Source organism: Panthera pardus, unplaced genomic scaffold (genome assembly GCF_024362965.1).
Source record: "Panthera pardus isolate Hobbes unplaced genomic scaffold, ASM2436296v1 HiC_scaffold_27, whole genome shotgun sequence".
Taxonomy (NCBI): Eukaryota; Metazoa; Chordata; class Mammalia; order Carnivora; family Felidae; genus Panthera; species Panthera pardus.
This window is the reverse complement of record NW_026526843.1, coordinates 80,990,256-81,012,894: the sequence shown is the minus strand read 5'-3', so window position 1 is coordinate 81,012,894 and position 22,639 is coordinate 80,990,256. Positions and strand designations below refer to the sequence as shown.

The following is a 22,639-nucleotide window of genomic DNA, read 5'->3' as shown; positions in this document are numbered from 1 at the left end:
ATTCCCTGAAACTAACCCTCTGTAACAAAAAACTTCGCTTTTAACTATTTTTGAGATAAAGAGATAATTGCTATAATTTCATACCATTTACTAAGAATTGTGGCTTCTAAGGAGAGTTTTTGGTTCAAAGATGGCAACTTAGTGATAGAATGAAAACAGGAGCTGATAAAAAAACCAGATTTTCATCTTTGTTAGACAATATGAAGGATGACGGCTAGTATCAGGATACTGGAGAGGCAACTGGAGTTAGAGGTTGTCAACAGGCAGTGGAAGCTCTGGACCCAAACATGGGGTGGTGGACATCCAAGGGAAGATCTTTATGAAAGATACTGATTTGTCTGTTGAAGTTTCTTTTTTTTTAAATATATACTTGTCTTGTGTTTACCATATCTCAAGCACTATTCCAAGGACCTTAAGTCTTTTAGACCTAATTATAATGCAATGTGTTAGCTCCTACTATTACCTTCATTATATAGATGAAGAAACTGAGGAAGAGAGGTTAGTAAAATGAAAAAATACATATTTAGTAATTAGTGAGAAGAGAGGAGAGACTCAGGGATGCTGTGTGGAAGGTAGAGTGTCAGAGATCTGACAGGGATGCTGTGTGGAAGGGTAGAGTGTCAGAGTGTAGAGTTTGATTGGACTTCTTTGCTTCATGAAGAACACTAGAAAGAGAAGTGTCATGTTTTAGAGGGGACTTTGTGGAATTTCCTCCTTGGGCCATGTTCTGGAAATGCTCTTGTTCATTTCCCCATAAAGCCCTACATGTGGATTAAATTTTGCTTTTTAAAATAATAAATATAGGGGCGCCTGGATGGCTCAGTCGGTTAAGCATCCTGCTCTTAATAGTGGCTCAGGTCATGATCTCACAGTTTGTGAGTTTGAGCCCTACATTGGGCTCTGTGCTGACAGAGCAGAGCCTGCTTGGGATTATCTCTCTCCCTCTCTCTCTGTCTCTCCATGCCTCCTCTGCTCTCTCTCCCTCTCAAAATAAATAAATAAACTTTAGAAATTAAAAAAATAAATAATTATATTAGTATTAAATAATAAACACAGCAATTTTGCCCATCTACCAGTAATAACCTATGGAGCACCAAACATGACTGACATGCCACATTTTAAGTAACATCGACTTTGTGAAAAGATGATGGCCTTTGATTTTAGGCAGAGCTAGGATGGAATTTCAAGTCTGCCATCTAATGCCATCCAATTTTGTAGTATCTATAAAAATGTTCACTCAGGTTAACTAGTGAAAATTCTTTGAAGGAAATGCATAAAAATCTATTAGCATATTGCCCAACATGCATTAAATGTGATTTTTACTATCTTTCTCTCCATTCTCCCTTATTTCCCATCTCACCTCAACCTCTTTTTCTCTCTTTAGCTACACTGAACTACTCTCTAGGATTCCTGAATCAGATGCACTCTTTTATCTCTGTATTTTTGTACATGCTGTTCCCCTTCTAAGAACTCCTACCTGCTCTCTGCCACTTTTTCCCTTGTCAATATTCCATTTCACCTCATAGAACTTAATTTTTCTCTCCTTTGAAGCTTTCCCTGATTCCCTGAAGCAGTGTGAGCTGGCTCTCATCTGTGCCCTCATCCCTATGTCTCTCATAAATGTCTCTTCCTTAGGTAGGGACCCCAACTCTAGTTATTTTACCCACCACATACCCTGTCCAAACTCCCTTTCTAAGCATGTGAGATTATAACTAGGATAGCATATCTGAAACTACAGCTGAGTCTGGGAAGGGCTAGACAGATTTTGGACATTGTCTACAAGTTGCATGCATGAATATTGGGAGAATCTTAGGTGTACTGTTCAACAGCAATGCTCTTTTGATGCCAAATAATTCTGTCAATGGTCAATTTGAAGGGTTAGGACATAGAAATAGAATTAAAATCGGGGTCTATGGTAAGCTAAGTAATAGCCTCCCAACGATATCCATGTCCTAATTACCAGAACTCAGGAATATACTTCCTTACATGACAATGGGGACATTGCAGGTATTGTTTAGTTAAGGATGTTGAGATATGTGAGATTATCCTGAATTATCCAGGTAGGCCAGTGTAATCACATAGGTCCTTTTGAGAGGGAGGCAAGGGGCTCAGAGTCTGATTTTTAGCCCAATAGGATCATTTCTGAATTCTGACCTCCAAAAATGTAGTAAGATAAATTTGTAAAGTTTTTAAGCCATTAGGTTTGTGGAAATTCTTCATAACAGCAATAGGGAACTCATTCAGGAACAATTGGGCATAGAATACAGGGTTTAAGGGTTAAAGATGGAGTCTGGTATGGGTCTCTGGAACCCTGTAGGTAGTAAAGTAGCTATAGTAGTTTGTATACTACAACTTGGACAACTGATACAGGCTATCCAAGGTCACTTTAAAATAAGGGCACACACACAGACACACAGAGTATATGAAAACCATGGGAAAAAACAAAATGTAATAATTGTCCCTAAATGGAGAGTGTATATTCTAGATACTATTAAAGGTTCCAGCACCACACATATGGACAATTTTGTTATATATGTATCTGTGGAATCCCTATGAATGACAGAGGAGTGATATAATAAAACTTAAATGAAAAAGAAACACACCTGTAATAGAGATTAATGATGGAATTGAACCATGACACCTCATGTGGTGGTGTTGGAGAGCTAGGTATACAGGGAAAGAATGGTTAGAAGCCTATCTCATTAAAGGGAACTTCCATCATAAGAGTAAGGATGTGTTGAGTATCCTGCCTAATGTGATGAGAAGACCCCAGTATGGGCAGGGCTGAGCAAATGTCTATCTTTAGTGGCAAAAACGATATAATTGTATGATTGTATGGGTGAGTGCTGGTGGTAGGCATTGGGTAAGATGGTGCATAGACAGTAGCTTCAAATAACCACCATTTTATTACCTCTTAGATTGTGTGTTGGTTGTTTCTTCTACTCCACTTGATACTGGTGAGTCATCAGTCATCCTACATACCACATACATAAACATGTGTATGTGGTATGTATATATATACATGTATATATGTGTATATATATATATATATATATATACACACACACACATATACCATATATACATATATATACATATACACACACACACATGCACATATATATATACACACATATACATACCACATCTTTTTTATCAATGGACACTTGAGCTACTTCCATAATTTGGCTATTGTAGATAATGCTGCTATAAACATCAGGGTGCATGTATCCCTTTGAATTAGTGTTTTTTTTATCCTTTGGGTAAATACCTAGTAGTGCAATTGCTGGATAGTAAGGTAATTCTATTTTTAACTTTTTGAGGAACTTCCACGCTGTTTTCCAGCGTTTGCATTCCCACCAAAAGGCCTCAACAAATAGGTTTAGAGATAACATACCTCAACATAATAAAAGCCATACTAGGTACACCTAACATCATTTTTATTGGGGAAAAACTGAGAGCTTTTCCCTAAGGTCAGGAAATAGACAAGGGTGTCCACTCTCATGACTTTTATTCAAAATAGTACTGGAAGTCCTAGCCACAGTAAGCGGATAACAAAAAGAAATAAAAGGAATCCAAATCAGTAAGGAAGAAGTAAAACTTCCACTATTTCCAGGGAGGAGGAGCCAAGATGGCAAAACAGCATGGAAGCTTTCTGTATGTCTCACGTCCATGAAATACAGCCAGACTGACACTAAACCATCCTACACACCTAGAAAACTGACTGGATGATCAACACAACAACCTGAACCACAGAATTCAACAGGTACGTGGCACGGAAAAGTGAACTTGGGGAGAAGGCACAGGAAGGGATGTGCTTTTGTGAGCAGAGAGAGGATGGAGACGGGGCAGGGGGAGAATCTGGGAAAAGCACCCCTCCCCAAAAGCAGCTGGAGAGAAAGTAGAAAATTGGAAACAGCTACAGGGACTAAACTAAAAAGGGAGAAAGGAGAAAGGAGAGGGTTTAAATTCCATTAAGACTGTAAACAAGGGGAGTGCAAAGCCTGCAACTCCACGCTTGATACCTGGTGGTGCTCTGGTGGGAAGGGCGAATCCCCAGGAGCAGAGTGGGGTCTGGCAGGATATCAGGCCACACAGGGAAAAGTGGTTCCACTGCTGGAAGGACATTTGGTAGAGATTGTTGAAGCCACCTGGTCCCGGCAGACCCCAGAAAACAGCCATGTTCGCTGGTGCTGGAACAAGGTTGTTAAGGGTGAAACCTGGTGCCAGATGTGTGTTGTGATTTTCCATAATCCCTGAAACGCGCTGCTACACTATCTCGCGAACATTTTCTGGGGCGGGCTACCACCTGGCCGCAGTCTCAGGGCACTAGCAGCAGCAGGATCCAGCAAGCGTTCCTGGGTGCAGTCGACATTTGGCCATTACTCATTCGGCCATTGCTCGGTGAGACCCTTCCACAGAGGGGTGGAACAGGTCAAAGCCACAGTCCTTCAGAAGTAAGGGGCTGGGGAAAACAGCCGCATCTGAGACAAAACTCGGAAAAGAGGTACTGCCTGGGGCCTGGTCACAGAGAGTGAAAAAGCAGGGAGTGGACGAAAGCTGAAGACAGAGGATGGGTGGGTGACTGTTGATGCGGGAGAACAGACTGGGTGGCTGGGTGGCACCATTTTCACCGCTCCGGCGCATGGGCATATGCACATATGTGCACCACAACACTCAACCACAGTAGGCTAGCAGCGCCATCTAGTGGAGAGCAGAGCTGTTACACTGAACTCTGTCCAGCTGGGCCAACTTTACTCTTCAAGAACACAAGTCTCACCACCGGCTTACTTTATGGACTATAAAGCGCTACATAGACTGAATTCTAGGGGAAAACGAAGTAATTTCAGTCTTATTTCAATTTGTTAGCAGGTACATCTATTCAATTTTCTTTCTTTTTTTTCCCTTTTACACTTCTTTTTCTTAAATACAGAAAGAGAAAAAAATTCATTTTTATTTTCAATTTTTATTAAAATATTTTTATTTAACTTTTATTACTGTATTTTTTACTTTTGTGTAAATTTTTTCAAATTCTCTTTTACTTCCATAATTTTACTTTAGTCTACTTCAGTGTATATACCTTTTAAAAATTTCAAATTATCTTTTTTCTTTTTATTTTTTTCTATTTTTTATTTCTTTTCTTTTTCTTGAATGCAGAAAGAGAAAAATTTCATTTTTACCTTTAATTTTGATTAAAAATATTTTTTTCTTATTTTCACATTTTTTGCTTTTATGTAAATTTTTTCAAATTCTATTTTACATCCATCATGTTATTTTAGTCTACTACAGTGTATTCACTTTTTCAAATTTTCAAATGATTTCCTTTTTTCCCTTTTTTTCTTTTTTCTTTCTTCTCTTTTTCCCCTTTTTGTTTCTTTTCTTTTTCTTGAATATAGAAAAAGAAAAAATTCATTTTTAAAAATTTTTATCAAAAATATTTTTCTTTAATTTTTTCTACTATATTTTTACTTCTGTGTATATTTTTTCAAATTCTATTTTACCTCCATCATCTCATTTTAGTCTACTTCAGTGTATTCATTTTTTCAAATTCTCAAACGATTTCCTTTTTTTTCTCCCCCCGCCTTTTTTTTTCTCTAATCTGTCAAACCACTTTCAGCACCTAGACAAAAACACACCAAGGAACTAGCATCATTTATTCAATTTGTGTGTGTGTGTGTGTTTAATTTTTTAATTTTAATATTTTTTTATTTTAATTTTTTTTAATTTTAATATTTGTACCTCATTAATTCCCTTTCTCCCTTCAAAATGACAAAACAAAGGAATTCATACCAAAAGAAAGCGCACAAAGAAACAACAGCCAGGGATTTAACCAACACAGATACAAGCAAGAATTTAGAATCACGATAATAAGAATACTAGTTAGAGTTGAAAATAGATTAGAATCCTTTCTGCAGAGATAAAAGAAGTAAAAAATAGCCAGAATGAAATTAAAAATGTTGTAATGGAGCTTCAATCACGGCTGGATTCAGTGGTGGCAAGGATGGATGAGGCAGAACAGAGAATCAGCGATATAGAGGACAAACTTATAGAGAATAATGAAGCAGAAAAAAAGAGGGAGATTGAGGCAAAAGAGTGCGATTTAAGAATTAGGGAAATCAGTGACTCATTAAAAAGCAATAACATCAGAATCATAGGGGTCCCAGAAGAAGAAGACAGAGAAATAGGGGTAGAAGCGTTATGTGAGCAAATCATAGTGGAAAACTTTCTTAACCTGGGGAAAGACACAGACATCAAAATCCAGGAAGCATGGAGGACCCCCATTAGATTCAACAGAAACCCACCATCAACAAGGCTTATCATAGTCAAATCCACAAAATACTCAGGCAAGGAGAGAATCATGAAAGCAGCAAGGGAAAAAAAAAGTCCTTAACCTACAAGAGAAGACAGATCAGGTTTGCAGCAGATCTATTCACAGAAACTTGGCAGACCAGAAAGGAGTGGCAGGATATATTCAATGTGCTAAATCAGAGAAAAATATGCAGCCAAGGATTCTTTATCCAGCAAGGTTGTCATTCACAATAGAAGGAGAGATTAAAAGTTTCCCAAACAAAAATGAGTTTGTGACCACTAAACCAACCCTGCAAGAAATTTTATTTTATTTATTTTTTTTTAATTTTTTTAACGTTTATTTTTGAGACAGAGAGAGACAGAGCATGAACAGGGGAGGGTCAGAGAGAGAGGGAGACACAGAATCTGAAACAGGCTCCAGGCTCTGAGCTGTCAGCACAGAGCCCGACGCGGGGCTCGAACTCACGGACCGCGAAATCATGACCTGAGCCGAAGTCGGACGCTCAACTGACCGAGCCACCCAGGCGTCCCCCTGCACGAAATTTTAATTTTTTTTTTAACGTTTATTTATTTTTGAGACAGAGCATGAACGGGGGAGGGTCAGAGAGAGAGGGAGACACAGAATCTGAAACAGGCTCCAGGCTCTGAGCAGTCAGCACAGAGTCCGATGCGGGGCTCGAACTCACATACCGTGAGATCGTGACCTGAGCCGAAGTCGGACGCTTAACCGACTGAGCCACCCAGGCGCCCCATGCACGAAATTTTAAAGGGGACTATCTGAGGGGATAAAAGATGAATATATATATACCAAAAGCAACAAAGACTAGAAAGGACCAGAGAATACCACCAGAAACTCCAACTCTACAAGCATCATAATGGCAATAAATTCATATCTTTCAATACTCACTCTAAACGTCAATGGACTCAATGCTCCAATCAAAAGGTGTAGGGTATCAGAATGGATAAGAAAACAAGATACATCCATATGCTGTTTACAATAGACCCACTTTAGACCTAAAGACACCTTCAAATTGAAAGTAAGGGATGGAGAACCATCTATCACGATAATGGTCAAACAAAGAAAGCCGGAGTAGCCATACTTATATCAGACAATATAGACTTTAAAATAATGACTGTAAAAAGAGATGAAGAAGGACATTATATCAAATTAAGAGGTCTATCCACCAAGACCTTAAAACTGTAAACATTTATGCTCCAAATGTAGGAGAACCCATATATATATAAATCAATTTATCACAAACATAAAGAAACTCATTGATAGTAATACCATAAGAGTAGGAGATTTCAACGCCCCACTCACAGCAATGGACAGATCATCTACTCAAGAAGACAATGCCTTTGAATGACACACTGGGCCAGATGGACTTAACAGATATATTCAGAACATTTCATCCTAAAGCAGCAGAATATACATTCTTCTCCAGTGAACATGGAACGTTCTCCAGAATAGACCACATACTGGGACACAAATCAGCCTTCAACAAGTACAAAAAGATCGAGATCATACCGTGCATATTTTCAGACCACACGCTATGAAACTTGAAATCAACCACAAGAAAAAATTTGGAAAGGTAACAAATACTTGGAGACTGAAGAACATCCTACTAAAGAATAAATACGCTAACCAAGAAGATAAATAGGAAATTAAAAAGTACAAGGAAACCAATCAAAATGATAACACCACAGCCCGAAACCTCTATGATGCAGCAAAGGCGTTCATAAGAGGAAAGTATATAGCAATCCAGGCCTTCCTAAAGAAGGAAGCAAGTTCTCAGATACACAACCTAACCTTACGCCTTAAGGAACTGGAAAAAGAACAGCAAATAAAACCCAAAAACAGTAGAATACAGGAAATAACAAAGATTAGAGCAGAAATTAATGCTATCAAAACAAACAAACAAAAAACAGTAGAACAGATCAATGAAATCAGAAGCTGGTTCTTTGAAAGAATTAACAAAATTGATAAGCCACTAGCCATTTTTATCAAAAAGAAAAAGAAAGGGACCCAAATAAATAAAATCAAGAATGAAGGAGGAGAGATCACAAACAAAACAGCAGAAATAAAAACAATAATAAGAGAATATTATGAGCAATTATATGCCAACAAAATGGGTAATCTGGAAGAAATGGATAAATTCCTACAAACATATACACTACCAAAACTGAAACAGGAAGAAATAGAAAATTTGAACAGACCCATAACCAGTAAGGAAATCAAATTAGTAATCAGAAATCTGCCAAAAAACAAGAGTCTGGGGCCAGATGGCTTTCCAGGGGAATTCTTCCAAATATTTAAGGAAGATTTAACATTTATTCTCTTGAAAATGTTCCAAAATAGAAATGGAAGGAAAACTTCCAAACACTTTCTATGAAGCCAGCATCACCTTGATCCCAAAACCAGACAGAGACCCCGCTAAAAAGGAGAAATATAGACCAATTTCCCTGATGAACATGGATGCAAAAATCCTCAACAAGATATTAGCCAACCGGCTCCAACAATACATGAAAAAAATTATTCACCACGACCAAGTGGGATTTACACCTGGAATGCAGGGCTGGTTCAATATCTGCAAAAAAATTAACGTGATTCATCACATGAATAAAAGAAAGAACAAGAACCATATGATCCTCTCAATAGATGCAGAGAAAGCATTTGACAAAATACAACATCCTTTCTTGATAAAAACCCTCAAGAAAGTAGGGATAGAAGGATCATACCTCAAGATTATCAAAGCCATGTATAAACGACCCACTGCTAATATCATCCTCCATGGGGAAAAACTGAGAGCTTTCCCCCTAAGGTCAGGAACACGACAGAGATGTCCACTCTTGCCACTGTTATTCAACATACTATTGGAAGTCTTAGCCTCAGCCGTCAGACAACACAAAGAAATAAAAGGCATCCAAATTGGCCGGGAGGAAGTCAAACTTTCAATCTTCGCAGATGACATGATACTCTATATGAAAAACCCTCAAGATCCCACCAAAAAACTGTGAGAACTGATCCATGAATTCAGCAAAGTTGCAGGATATAAAATCAATGCACAGAAATTGGCTGCATCCCTATACACAAACAATGAAGCAACAGAAAAATAAATCAAGGAATTGATCCCATTTACAATTGCACCAAAAAACGTAAAATATCTAGGAATAAATCTAACCAAAAGGTGAAAATATCTATACACTGAAAACTATAGAAAGCTTATGAAAGAAATTAAAGGAGACACAAAAAAATGGAAAAATATTCCATGCTCCTGGACAGGAAGAACAAATATTGTTAAAATGTCAATACTACCCAAAGCAATCTACATATTCAATGTAATCCCTATTAAAGTAACACCAGCATTCTTCACAGAGCTAGAACAAACAATCGTAAAATTTGTATGGAACCAGAAAAGACCCCCAATAGCTGAAGCAATCTTGACAAACCAAAGCAGGAGGCATCACAATCCCAGACTTCAAGCTATACTACAAAGCTGTAACTATCAAGACAGTATGGTACTGGCACAAGAACAGACACTCAGATCAATGGTACAGAATAGAGAACCCAGAAATGGACCCACAAACGTATGACCAACTAATCTTTGACAAAGCAGGAAACAATATCCAATGGAATAAAGACAGTCTCTTCAGCAAGTGGTGCTGGGAAAACTGGACAGCGACATGCAGAAGAATGAACCTGGACCACTTTCTTACACCATACACAAAAATAAACTCAAAATGGATGAATGTAAGACAGGAAGCCATCAAAATCCTCGAGGAGAAAGCAGGCAAAAACCTCTTTGATCTTGGCCACAGCAACTTTTTTTAAATTTTTTTTAACGTTTATTTATTTTTGAGACAGAGAGAGACAGAGCATGAACAGGGGAGGGTCAGAGAGAGAGGGAGACACAGAATCCGAAACAGGCTCCAGGCTCTGAGCTGTCAACACAGAGCCCGACACGGGGCTCGAACTCACGGACCGTGAGATCATGACCTGAGCAGAAGTCGGACACTTAACTGACTGAGCCACCCAGGCGCCCCCACGGCAACTTCTTAACATGTATCTGGAGGCAAGGGAAACAAAAGCAAAAATGAACTACTGGGACCTCATCAAAAAAAAAAAAGCTTCTGCACAGTGAGGGAAACAATCAGCAAAACTGAAAGGCAACCTACAGAATGGGAGAAGATATTTGCAAATGACATATCAGATAAAGGGTTAGGATCCAAAATCTACAAAGAACTTATCAAAGTCAACACCCAAAAAACAAATAATCCAGTGAAGAAATGGGCAAAAGACATGAATAGACACTTCTCCAAAGAAGACATCCAGATGGCCAACTGACACATGAAAAAATGCTCAACATCACTCATCATCAGGGAAATACAAATGAAAACCACAATGAGATACCACCTCACACCTGCCAGAATGGCTAACATTAACAACTCTGGCAACAACAGATGTTGGTGAGGATGCAGAGAAAGAGGATCTCTTTTGCATTGTTCGTGGGAATGCAAGCAGGTGCAGCCACTATGGAAAACAGTATGGAGGGTCCTCAAAAAACTAAAAATAGAACTATCCTACGACCCAGCAATTGCACTACTAGGTATTTATCCAAGGGATACAGGTATGCTGTTCCGAAGGGACACATGCACCCCTATGTTTATAGCAGCACTATCAACAATAGCCAAAGTATGGAAAGAGCTCAAATGTCCATTGATTGATGAATGGATAAAGAAGATGTGGGGTACACACACACACACACACACACACACACACACACAATGGAGTATTACTTGGCAATCAAAAAGAATCAAATCTTGCCATTTGCAACTACGTGGATGGAACCGGAGGGTATTATGCTAACTGGAGAGTATCTTATGCTAAGATATTAATAGACATTTCTCCAAAGGAGACATCCATATGGCCAATAAACACGAAATGATGCTCGTCATCACTTATCATCAAGGAAATACAAATCGAAACCTCACATGAGTTAAAATGGCTAAAATAAAAAAAAAAAAAACACAGGAAACAACAGGTGTTGGTGAGGACGGGAAGAAAAAGGAATCCTTGTACACTGTCAGCCATAAAAAAGAATGAAATCTTGGGGCACCTGGATGGTTCAGTCAGTTAAGCATCTGACTCTTGATTTCAGCTCAGGTCATGCTCTTGTGGTTCATGAGATCGAGCCCCACATCGGGCTCTGTGCTCTCTCTCCTTTCTCCCTCTCTCTGCCTCCCTCTCAAAAGAAAGAAAGAAAGAAGACAGAAAAAGAATTTTAAAAAAGAACTAGGGGTGCCTGGGTGGCTCAGTCAATTAAGTGTCAATATGGCTCAGGTCATGATCTCAAGGCTCATGAGTTTGAGTCCCGGGTCAGGCTTTGTGCTGACAGCTCAGAGCCTGGAGCCTGCTTTAGATTCTGTGTCTCGCTCTTTCTGCGCCCCTACCCCCACTCACACTCTGTTTCTCTCTCTCTCTCAAAAATAAACATTAAAAAAGTTTTAATAAATAAAAATTAGAAAGGAATGAAATCTTGCCATTTGCAATGACATGGATGAAGCTGGAGAGTATAATGCTAAGTGAAATAAGCCAGAGAAAGACAAATGCCTTATGATTGCACTCATATGTGGCATTTGAGAAACAAAACAAACAAGCAAAAGGGGAAAAAATGAGAGAGCTAAAGCTGGAAACAGACAATTATAGAGAACAAACTGATGGTTACCAGAATGGAGGTGGGGTGGGGATGGGTAAAATAGGTGATAGGAATTAAGGAGTACACTTGTTGTGATGAGAACTGGGTGATGTATACAATCATTGAATCATTAGATTGTACACCTCAAACTAATATAACAATTTATGTTAACTAACTGGAATTAAAATAAAACTTTTAAAAAATTAAAAATATCTATCAGCTCCATGAGCAGAAGAGTTACTTTTTCCTTACTATTTTCTAAGATATCCAGCGGTGACTGACCAAGTAGTTGCTTAATAGATATGTCCTGAATCAATTAATACTCCAAAAGCAAAGTGGTGCAATAACTATGACACACTGTGGAATACTCTGCCATGAAGGGAGTAAACAAAATGAGGTAGTTTTATTTGTATTTGAGAGTGATAAACCCCAAACTGTACTGTTGAGTAAACAAAATCAAATTATTCCAGAATCATAAGTGTAATTTTGGAAGGAAAAACACTCTCTCATTTCCTGCCCCTAAAGTTTTAAGAGTTCTGTATATAGGGGATTTTGACGTTTTGTCATTATTTATGTTGCTAATATATTTTCCAGGTTAATTTTAACTTTATTTATTATGGGTTTTTTTTTTGCCATGCAGAAATTGTATTTAAAAATTTTTTTATGTAGTCAAATTTCATTCACCCTTATTTGCCTCTAGCACTGCATGGTATTTGTTTACATTTAAATTACTGATCTATTTGAAGTTTATTCTATATGGTGTGAAGCATTTAATTTTATCTTTTCTTTTTTTTCCTCACATGGCTATCCAGTTGTCCAAGCACCATTTATTTTAAAAGTCCACATTTGTACTAGAGTATTGACATCCCACCTTTATCATATACCAAATTCTATTCCATTTTTATCTAGGTCTATGTCTGGATATTCTATTCTATTTCACTGGTGTGTCTATTCATAAGCTAGTTCCACATCGTTTTAATTATAGAGGCTCTACGGTGTGTTTTAATATATAGTGGGGCTGGCATCCGGTTTTAGCTTTCCTTTTTTAGTGTTTTCTTGGAGATGCTTGAATGTTTATTTTTCCAGATGAAGTTTAGTATCAATTTGTCTAATTCCATAAAGCATGTTGGTATTTTTATTGATATGGCATTAAATTTAAAAATTAACTTAGGGTGAACTGACTTTTTTAAATGTTTATTTTTGAGAGAGACAGAGAGACAGTGAGTGGGGGAGGGGCAGAGAGACAGGGAGACACAGAATATGAAACAGGTTCCAGACTCTGAGCTGTCAGCACAGAGCCTGCCGCAGGGCTCCAACTCACAGACTGTTCATGGACTGTGAGATCATGACCTGAACCGAAGCCGGGCGCCCAACTGAGCCACCCAAGCACCCCAGGGTGAACTGACATCTTTATGATGAGTCTTACTATCACAAAGGATGTCTTTCTATTTGTTAGAGTCTCAGTGCCTTTTTTTTAAACATTTATTTATTTTTGAGGGAGACAGAGCATGAGGAAGGGAAGAACGGAGAGAGAGGAAGGCACAAAATCCGAAGCAGGCTGAGACTCTGAGCTGTCAGCACAGAGTCTGATGCGGGGCTCGAACTCACAGACCGTGAGATCATGACCTGAGCTGAAATCCAGTCAGATGCTTAACCCACTGAACCACCTAGGTGCCCCTCAGTGCCTTTTATGGGGGTTCGAAAGCTTATCTCATATAAGTTTTACACATTTTTTGTTAAATGTATTTCTAAGTATTTTATTTTGCTACTTTTGTTAATGAAGTTTTCTCTACCATGGTATATCCTCTAATTATTTGTGTAAATTAAGGCTATTGACATACATATGTCAATTTTATAGCCTGTTCCTCTAATGAAATGTTATTATTTGAATTATTTTTACCATTGGCTCTCTATAGAGTTTTCCAGGTACGTTTGTTTTTTAGGTGTACTTTCATATTATCTGCAAATAGAAATATTATATCATCTTTTCTAATCTATAAGCCATTAATAAATTTCTCTTGTCACTGCATTGGCTAATACTTCTGGTAAAATTTTGAATGACAGAGAAGAGTGTTAACAACCTTAACTTGTTACTAATATTAGTGGAAGTGCATCTAGATTTTCTTCCATTGAAAAACTATTTACGAATTTCTATTATATCAAGAATGGGTGTTGAATCATACTGTTTTCATCAGGGTTAAATATTAAAGTTAGACTTGCTTTATCTAAAAAACTAAGCAGCTTTCCTTAGTTTTAAATACTATGAAATACTGTAAAACAATTATACATCAATAGAACAGTCTGGTCTTTGAAAGTTTGGTAGAATTCCCCTGTGAGGCCATCTGTACCTTGAGTTTTTTTGATGGAATAGCTGATAACTTTATCTTTCTTCTAAGAAAATTGACATGTTTAGGCATTATATCACTAATAGTGCAAATTTTGTTAACAAGATTTCCCTAGGAAATTTTTCATCTCATAAAGTTTTAAAGTGTACTTTCATAGAAGTCTGCAAAGTAGAATGAATGATTTTTTTTAACATGCTAATTTAATAGTTATTTCCCCCCTTGTAATTTCTTGTTTTGTATTGTCTTTGTTTTCTCCTTTTTTTCTTTATTTTATTTTATTTTATTTTTAAAATTTTTTTTCAATATATGAAATTTATTGTCAAATTGGTTTCCATACAACACCCAGTGCTCATCCCAAAAGGTGCCCTCCTCAATACCCATCACCCACTCTCCCCTCACTCCCACCCCCCATCAACCCTCAGTTTGTTCTCAGTTTTTAAGAGTCTCTTATGCTTTGGCTCTCTCCCACTCTAACCTTTTTTTTTCCTTCCCCTCCCCCATGGTCTTCTGTTAAGTTTCTCAGGATCCACATAAGAGTGAAAACATATGGTATCTGTCTTTCTCTGTATGGCTTATTTCACTTAGCATCACACTCTCCAGTTCCATCCACGTTGCTACAAAGGGCCATATTTCGTTCTTTCTCATTGCCATGTAGTACTCCATTGTGTATATAAACCACAATTTCTTTATCCATTCATCAGTTGATGGACATTTAGGCTCTTTCCATAATTTGGCTATTGTTGAGAGTTCTGCTATAAACATTGGGGTACAAGTGCCCCTATGCATCAGTACTCCTGTATCCCTTGGGTAAATTCCTAGCAGTTCTATCGCTGGGTCATAGGGTAGGTCTATTTTTAATTTTCTGAGGAACCTCCACACTGTTTTCCAGAGTGGCTGCATCAATTTGCATTCCCACAAACAGTGCAAGAGGGTTCCCGTTTCTCCACATCCTCTCCAGCATCTATAGTCTCCTGATTTGTTCATTTTGGGCACTCTGACTGGTGTGAGGTGATATCTGAGTGTGGTTTTGATTTGTATTTCCCTGATAAGGAGGGATGTTGAGCATCTTTTCATGTGCCTGTTGGCCATCTGGATGTCTTCTTTAGAGAAGTGTCTGTTGCATCCATATTCATCAGGGATATTGGCCTGTAGTTCTCTTTTTTTACTGGGTCTCTGTCTGGTTTAGGAATCAAAGTAATATGGGCTTCATTGAATGAGTCTGGAAGTTTTCCTTCCCTTTCTATTTCTTGGAATAGCTTGAGAAGGATAGGTATTATCTCTGCTTTAAACGTCTGGTAGAACTCCCCTGGAAAGCCATCTGGTCCTGGACTCTTATTTGTCGGGCGATTTTTGATAACCGATTCAATTTCTTTGTTGGTTATGGGTCTGTTCAAGCTTTCTATTTCCTCCTGATTGAGTTTTGGAAGAGTGTGGGTGTTTAGGAATTTGTCCATTTCTTCCAGGTTGTCCAGTTTGTTGGCATATAATTTTTCATAGTATTCCCTGATAATTGTTTGTATCTCTGAGGGATTGGTTGTAATAATTCCATTTTCATTCATGATTTTATCTATTTGGGTCCTCTCCCTTTTCTTTTTGAGAAGCCTGGCTACAGGTTTGTCAATTTTGTTTATTTTTTCAAAAAACCAATTCTTGGTTTCGTTGATCTGCTCTACCGTTTTTTTTAGATTCTATATTGTTTATTTCTGCTCTGATCTTTATTATTTCTTTTCTTCTGCTGGGTTTAGGCTGCCTTTGTTGTTCTGCTTCTATTTCCTTTAGGTGTGATGTTAGATTTTGTATTTGGGATTTTTCTTGTTTCTGGAGATAGGCCTGGATTGCAATGTATTTTCCTCTCAGGACTGCCTTCGCTGCGTCCCAAAGCGTTTGGATTGTTGTATTTTCATTTTCGTTTGTTTCCATATATTTTTTAATTTCTTCTCTAATTGCCTGGTTGACCCAGTCATTCGTTAGTAGGGTGTTCTTCAACATCCATGCTTTTGGAGGTTTTCCAGACTCTTTCCTGTGGTTGATTTCAAGCTTCATAGCATTGTGGTCTGAAAGTATGCATGGTATAACTTCAATTCTTGTAAACTTATGAAGGGCTGTTTTGTGACCCAGTATATGATCTATCTTGGAGAATGTTCCATGTGCACTCGAGAAGAAAGTATATTCTGTTGCTTTGGGATGCAGAGTTCTAAATAGATCTGTCAAGTCCATCTGATCCAATGTATCATTCAGGGCCCTTGTTTCTTTATTGATCCTGTGTCTAGATGATCTATCCATTTCTGTAAGTGGGGTGTTAAAGTCCCCTGCAATGACCACATTCTTATCAATAAGGTTGCTTATGTTTATGAGTAATTGTTTTATATATCTGGGGGCTCTGGTATTCAGCGCATAGACATTTATAATTGTTAGCTCTTCCTGATGGATAGACCCTGTGATTATTATATAATGCCCTTCTTCATCTCTTGTTACAGCCTTTAATTTAAAGTCTAGTTTGTCTGATATAAGTATGGCTACTCCAGCTTTCTTTTGGCTTCCAGTAGCATGATAAATAGTTCTCCATCCCCTCACTCTCAATCTAAAGGTGTCCTCAGATCTAAAATGAGTCTCTTGTAGACAGCAAATAGATGGGTCTTATGTTTTTATCCATTCTGATACCCTATGTCTTTTGGTTGGCGCATTTAATCCATTTACATTCAGTGTTATTATAGAAAGATACGGGTTTAGAGTCATTGTGATGTCTGTATGTTTTATGCTTGTAGCGATATCTCTGGTACTTTGTCTCACAGGATACCCCTTAGGATCTCTTGTAGGGCTGGTTTCGTGGTGACAAATTCCTTCAGTTTTTGTTTGTTTGGGAAGACCTTTATCTCTCCTTCTATTCTAAATGACAGACTTGCTGGATAAAGGATTCTCGGCTGCATATCTTTTCTGTTCAACACATTGAAGATCTCGTGCCAATCCTTTCTGGCCTGCCAAGTTTCAAAAGAGAGATCAGTCACGAGCCCTATAGGTCTCCCTTTATAAGTTAGGGCACGTTTATCCCTTGCTGCTTTCAGAATTTTCTCTTTATCCTTGTATTTTGCCAGTTTGACTATGATATGTCGTGCAGAAGATCGATTCAAGTTACGTCTGAAGGGAGTTCTCTGTGCCTCTTGGATTTCAATGCCTTTTTCCTTCCCCAGTTCAGGGAAGTTCTCAGCTATAATTTGTTCAAGTACCCCTTCAGCACCTTTCCCTCTCTCTTCCTCCTCTGGGATACCAATTATGCGTATATTATTTCTTTTTAGTGTATCACTTAGTTCTCTAATTTTCCCCTCATACTCCTGGATATTTTTATCTCTCTTTCTCTCAGCTTCCTCTTTTTCCATAACTTTATCTTCTAGTTCACCTATTCTGTCCTCTGCCTCTTCAATCCGAGCCGTCGTCGTTTCCATTTGATTTTGCATCTCGTTTAAAGCGTTTTTCAGCTCCTCCTGACTGTTCCTTAGTCCCTTGATCTCTGTAGCAAGAGATTCTCTGCTGTCCTGTATACTGTTTTCAAGCCCAGCGATTAATTTTATGACTATTATTCTAAATTCACTTTCTGTTATATTATTTAAATCCTTTTTGATCAGTTCATTGGCTGTTGTTATTTCCTGGAGATTCTTTTGAGGGAAATTCTTCCATTTGGTCATTTTGGATAGTCCCTGGAGTGGTGGGGACATGCAGGGCACTTCCCCTGTGCTGTGGTGTATAACTGGAGTTGGTGGGTGGAGTCGCAGTCAGACCTAAAGTCCCACCGCTGGGGCTACAGTCAGACTGGTGTGTGCCTTCTCTTTCCCTCACCTAGGGGCGGGATTCACTGTGGGGTGGCGTGGCCCGTCTGGGCTACTTGCACACTGCCAGGCTTGTGTTGCTGGGGATCTGGCGTATTAGCTGGGGAGGGTAGGCAAGGTGCACGGGGGCTGGAGGGGCAGGCTTAGCTCGCTTCTCCTTAGGTGATCCACTTCAGGAGGGGCCCTGTGGCAGCGGGAGGGAGTCAGACCCGCTGCTGGAGGGTTGGCTCCGCAGAAGCACTGTGTTGGGTGTTTGCACGGAGCAAGCAAGTTCCCTGGCAGGAACTGGTTCCCTTTGGGATTTTGGCTGGGGGATGGGTGAGGGAGATGGCGCTGGCGAGCATCTTTGTTCCCTGCCAAGCTGAGCTCTGTCCTCCAGGGGCTCAGCAACTCTCCCTCCCTTTGTCCTCCAGCCTTCCCGCTTTCTGAGCAGAGCTGTTAACTTATGACCTCCCAGATGCTAAGTCGTGATTGCTGTCGGAACACACTCCATCAGGCCCCTCCGCTTTTGCCAGCCAGACTCGGGGGCTCTGCTTGGCCGGCAGGCTGCCCCTCCTCCCCGGCTGCCTCCCGCCAGTCGGTGGAGCGCGCCCCACCTCTCCGCCCTTCCTACCCTCTTCCGTGGGCCTCTCGTCTGTGCCTGGCTCTGGAGACTCCGTTCTGCTAGTCTTCTGGTGGTTTTCTGGGTTAGTTAGGCAGGTGTAGGTGGAATCTAAGTGATCAGCAGGATGCGCGGTGAGCCCAGAGTCCTCCTAAGCCACCATCTTCCCTCCCTCCCCTCTCCTTTTTTTTTTTTGACTGTGTTAGCTAGTGGTATGCCTATTAATATTTTTCAATAAACCAGGAAAAACAATGTTTTTCTCTTTTACATATCATTACTACTTTATACTTCCTTGTTTTATATTTATTATGTTCTTCCTTGTAGTTTTGAATTTTACCTTACTGTTTTCTTAACTTTTTGAGATATAAAATTAATTCACTTCTTATTACTGTTTGTTATTGATAAAAGAGTAAGACTGAATTCTCCTCTGACCATGGTTTTCATGTATGACAAAGATTCTGATAGATATATACTAATTTCACTATATCTCTTTTTAAATTCCATAATTAGCATTGTAGTCTCCCCATACCCAAGTGTTGTTTAGTAGGTAGTCAATTAATTTTTAGGAGGAACGCCATTTAAAAGAAAACAGAGGCTTGGAGATAATATTGAAGGCCTAATATTCATGTCATTGGAGTCCCAGAAATAGAGGAAAGAGTACAGTGTTGAAAGATTATTAGATAAACTAATGGCTGAAAACTTCTTCAAATTGGTAACAATAACAAACCAACTAATTTAAGAAGATCAGGGAATACATGCCCATACCCACAATAATTAAACTGCTGAAACACAGCACAAATAAAACATACTAAAGCACACAGAACAAAAATGACACACTACCTATAAGAGAACGGCTAAACTCAAAAATACAAGAAACAAGTATTGGTAAGGATGTGGAGAACAAGGAACCCTCTTGAACTGTTGGTTGGAATGCAAACTGGTGCAGCTACTCTGAAAAACAGTATGGAGGTTCCTCAAAACTTTAAAAATAGAACTACCCTACTATTCAGTAACTGCACTACTGGGTATTTATCCAAAAAATACAAAAACACTAACTCAGAAGGATACATGCACTTCTATGTTTATATCAGCATTATTTACATTAGCCAAATTATGGAAACAGCCCAAGTGTCTATCGATAGATGAATGGATAAAGAAGATGTGAGATACACACACACACACACACACACACACACACACACACACACAAAATGATTAGTTTTTAACATAGCTCCTTAAGTAGTTTTTACTTTTTTGCTATAAGAACCAGTTGAATGTGTCTGATAATTACATTATTTTATCTCAAAGTGTAAAGATATATTTTACTCAAGTTTATACTCACAGAATCAAGAATATGATTTCAAAGATGAATGTAATAGTCACGTACAAGTGAATACATCAACCTCAGCAAGGAACAGACAGCTCTCTGGCTCCGATTTACATTTTGGGATATTCCTGCTCTGTGCATTTCTGTGGTCCACTTCCCCTGTGCCCCTCCATAGTATTCCCACTATAGTCCCATTTTCATTTCAGAGCCTACAGGTTGTTTTTTGTCTTTGTTATTTTCAAAATTTTATTTATATACTAGTTAGTTGACATATAGTGTAATATTGGTTTCAGGAGAATTTAGTGACCCATTACTTACATATAACACAAAATGTTCATCATAACAAGTGCCCTCCTTAATACCCATCACACATGTAGCCCATTCCCCACCCACCTCCCTCCATCAAGCCTCCATTTGTTCTCTATTGTTAAAGTCTCTTGTCGTTTGTTTCTCTCTCTCTTTTTTTCCCCTTTCCATGTGTTCATCTGTTTTGTTTCTTAAATTCTACGTATGAGTTTGGTTTTATTTGTCTGCTTCCAACATGAAGTTGTGAAATCCATGATTATGACAAAAAATGTTTCTTTCATCTGGGCATATCCAGGGTCCAGAACACCTATGGAAATATGGTAGGCAGAAATATTTTCTCTCATAATAAATTAATATTTTATAGATGAGACAGATCGGGAAAATGTGCACTTGCAATAGGACTTAATATAGTGGGTGATATTTTTGTAGGTATAGTTTCTTCTCAAGCAAACTTATAGGGTACTGTGAGGCTTTCTGGGATAATCTCATTAACAAAAAAAATTTTTTTAGCAGCACCACCTGCTATCTAGTAAAGCTCTCATTATAAAGCCTGACTTAGAACAGTGTTTTCCCAACACCTCAATCATTCATGTGATATAAATTTAGTACTTAAAAGATATACTCAAATCCATATTAGTATTTCTTAATACTTTCATTTATATTCTATCTATCATCTTTTAGTCAAACTCAATGTAAAGGAAATTTTATATCACTACTGAAAATACAAAACATGCATTATATGCTATGGTAAATATGTTCAGAAATTAATTCCATGAGAGACAGGGGCCAAACTATGGTGGAGAAGGATGCAAAGACAGTGAAGTTTGCTCTTGGAGCAGTTGTGTGTGTAGAAAGTGAAATGTGGGTGATGTAACTATAGGACCTAGGACAGTGATCCACTCTAAAGCACAAATTATTGCAGAAGCCAGGCCAATAGGTATTGGTGAGGGTTACCTAATAGAAGAACAGGTAGGTGCTTATCATAAATGCTCGACCTGATAATATCACCCCTAATGCTGAAGATCTGGAACTAAAATATCTATGATCATTGGCACTAATAATGTGTTTGAAATTGGCTGTTATTCCCAAGCCATGAAAATGGAAGACAATAATGTTATTGAATCAAAAGCCAGTGTGGGCAGAAAGGTAATATTGAGAAGCGGTTGCATCATTGGGACTTGTTGCAACCTGAATACATTTGAGGTCATCCTTGAGAATACAGTGATCTGTGGTGCAGATTGCCTTCACGGGGTGCAGACTGAGCAACCACAGCCCCAGATACCACAGCTGGATTTCCTGAAGATAACCTTGCCAACCTACCACAACCTAAAGAAGACTATGAAAGGAAGGTCAACACCAGTAATGTGTGAAGACAACAGTGAGATACCTCCTAAAGACTTGGTAATAAGATACCCCCAGAGAGTTAAACTACTTAAGTCAACATGTGGCAAGGTAGTATCAGTTTATCTATCAAGACTTACAGTACCTCAAGACTCACCACTTTTGGTTCAATTGCAAGCTTAACTGAACCACCTTCTGATTTGCTAATATGGCCTCCAAGCTATCATTCAGAGAAAGGAGGAACTCTGGATGAGAGCACCAGAATTCTACTCTGCACATAGTAAATTTAGAGAAGCTTTCTTATTTATACATTAGTCTAATATGAATATGGTTTGTATAGTTTGGCCCCCAAGTCTGCCAATTGTCTATGAGTTCTAAATATTCTGATAAAATAGTTTCTGACTCTTTAGGACAAAGAACCAATCAAAGCCCAGACAGTGTATTGTGCAGACATCACTCTTTGGGGCTTCTCCACAGCCAGACTAACAGCCTTCTCTTACCAACTATCTCACTGAAACTGAACTCAAACTTCATCACAGACATTCTAGGCAATTATGCTAAGCGGTAGGACAGACCCTGACATGCTTGTGACATAAAAAGCAGCAGCTGGCAGGAAGATAGAAATGATTTTATCAATAGCGACTTACTGCAATGTGGCCATAGCTCTTGCGTCAAGATAACAGACTTTCACCAGGTGAATAGTATCAAGTCTAGAAAGGGTACTTCACACTGTTCTCTTATTCATCCATGAACACACAGTATAGTAGTTATCTATGCTGTGTAGAAAATTACCCCCAAAATGTAGAAGCTTATTATCTTTTGAGCATTTACTATCTTACACAGTTTCTGCAGATCAAATATCTAGGAATGGCTCAGCTGGCAGTTCTGGCTCA

General features: G+C 38.6%; 1 pseudogene; it reads left to right on the top strand.

Annotated features, from left to right (window-relative positions):
- The first annotated feature begins 21,198 nt into the window (after window positions 1–21,198).
- LOC128773783 (dynactin subunit 6-like) lies at window positions 21,199–21,929 on the top strand (annotated as a pseudogene).
- Window positions 21,930–22,639: the final 710 nt, after the last annotated feature.